The sequence below is a fragment of the Trifolium pratense genome, unplaced genomic scaffold (assembly GCF_020283565.1).
Source record: "Trifolium pratense cultivar HEN17-A07 unplaced genomic scaffold, ARS_RC_1.1 scaffold_115, whole genome shotgun sequence".
Lineage (NCBI taxonomy): Eukaryota > Viridiplantae > Streptophyta > Magnoliopsida > Fabales > Fabaceae > Trifolium > Trifolium pratense.
Genome location: NW_025721016.1, coordinates 5,001 through 7,500, shown reverse-complemented (window position 1 = coordinate 7,500; position 2,500 = coordinate 5,001).

Sequence of the window (2,500 nt, the reverse complement as noted above, 5' to 3'; positions counted from 1 at the left end):
GCCCATGCATTCCACGAGAAGGGTCACCGAGTCGGGACGAGCAACAACCTTATTGCCAAGCAAAAGCCAGGCAATCCCACCCACGAGGGTGGGAGTTATGCACAAATAGGTGCTTACCATGCTATCCATGCCCAATGCAAGCCCAAGGCCTGCCCAAGCCAAGAACAGCATGATCATCACCAAGAATAGTTTACCGAGTAGCAACATTGCCACAATTTTCTTGCCACAAGCAAAAGCACGGCAAGCCCATGCATTCCCACGAGAGGGTCACCGAGTCGGGACAACAACAACCTTATTGCCAAGCAAAAGCCAGGCAATCCCACCACGAGGGTGGGAGCTATGCACAAATACGTGCTTACCATGCTATCCATGCCCAATGCAAGCCAAGGCCTGCCCAAGCCAAGAACAGCATGATCATCACCAAGAACAGTTTACCGAGGTAGCAACATTGGCACAATTTTCTTGCCACAAGCAAAAGCACGGCAAGCCCATGCATTCCCACGAGAGGGTCACCGAGTCGGGACAGCAACAACCTTATTGCCAAGCAAAAGCCAGGCAATCCCACCCACGAGGGTGGGGAGTTATGCACAAATACGTGCTTACCATGCCCAATGCCAGCCAAGGCCTGCCCAAGCCAAGAACAGCATGATCATCACCAATTTCCTCACAAATTCATCCAAATTTCAATTTTTTGATCGAATTCCATCAAGAATGTCCATGAATTTGATTGAAATGATGAAAAGAGCAACGAAATTGCAGGGGAAAACACGTTAAGACGTAGTTTTTGCTTGCCTGCTGTGCCCATAGGCGCGCCCGTGCCTGCCGAGCCTACCCCCACACCCACCCTCCCCCTATATATGACTGGAAGGCCATTTTCAGTTTTGTAGAAAAAGTGCACTTTTTTCCCTGTATCCATAAGTTTTTAAAAGTGCTTAAAAGTGGACTAGAAGACGAATTTTTTTTTGAATTTTTTTATGGTTGTTAGGGACATTAAAACAAGCAAAACCACGAAAGAATCGTAATATTCCGATGTCGGATGAATTAATTACGAATTTTTCGGCCGAAACTTCGCAAAGGGGCGGATACCACGTAAAAAACAACCTAGAGTCGAATTTTGACTTCGTTTTTTTTTGTGCACACCCCACACAATAAGTATAAGTGGACTGGAAAGTGCTAAGCGATCCGACGAAGTTTCGATTGAGTTTGATTTTTGGCCGAAAACTCGAAAAAAGGCGGATTTGACGTAAAACGCCGCTAGAAGTCGGAATTTTGAGACGGTGTCTTGTGTACACACTCCACACAATATGTATAAGTGGACTGGAAAGTGGCTAAGCATTCCGAGGAATTTTCGATTTATTTGATTTTTCGGCCGAAACGCCGAAATAGGCGGATTTGACGTAAAACGCCTCATATAAGTCGAATTTTGGGAAGGTTGTCTTGTGTGCACACTGCACACAATATGTAAAAGTGGACTGAAAGTCGCTAAGCATTCCGAGGAAGTTTCGATTTATTTTGATTTTTCGGCCGAAACGCCGAAAATAGGCGGATTGACGTAAAACGCCTCATATAAGTCGAATTTTGGGAAGGTGTCTTGTGTGCACACTGCACATAATATGTATAAGTGGACTGGAAAGTGGAAAAATATTTTCGGAGCACTTTGATTTTTTGGCCCCCCGCGTGCCTTGCCACGCCCTTGCTTATAGCAAAACGAGACGGGGCCTTGGTCCAACTTGGCATAGGCATGGAATTTGATCTTTATTACTTGGCCACGGTCATGCCACGGTACATGGAGGTTGCCTTGACACCCCCGTGTGCATTTCGGAGCACTTTGATTTTTTGGCCCCCCGCGTGCCTTGCCACGCCCTTGCTTATAGCAAAACGAGACGGGGCCTTGGTCCAACTTGGCATAGGCATGGAATTTGATCTTTATTACTTGGCCACGGTCATGCCACGGTACATGGAGGTTGCTTGACACCCCCGTGTGCATTTCGGAGCACTTTGATTTTTTGGCCCCCCGCGTGCCTTGCCACGCCCTTGCTTATAGCAAAACGAGACGGGGCCTTGGTCCAACTTGGCATAGGCATGGAATTTGATCTTATTACTTGGCCACGGTCATGCCACGGTACATGGAGGTTGCTTGACACCCCCGTGTGCATTTTCGGAGCACTTTGATTTTTTGGCCCCCCGCGTGCCTTGCCACGCCCTTGCTTATAGCAAAACGAGACGGGGCCTTGGTCCTAACTTGGCCTAGGCATGGAATTTGATCTTTATTACTTGGCCACGGTCATGCCACGGTACATGGAGGTTGCTTGACACCCCCGTGTGCATTTTCGGAGCACTTTGATTTTTTGGCCCCCCGCGTGCCTTGCCACGCCCTTGCTTATAGCAAAACGAGACGGGGCCTTGGTCCAACTGGGGCCTAGGCATGGAATTTGATCTTTATTACTTGGCCACGGTCATGCCACGGTACATGGAGGTTGCTTGACACCCCCGTGTGCAT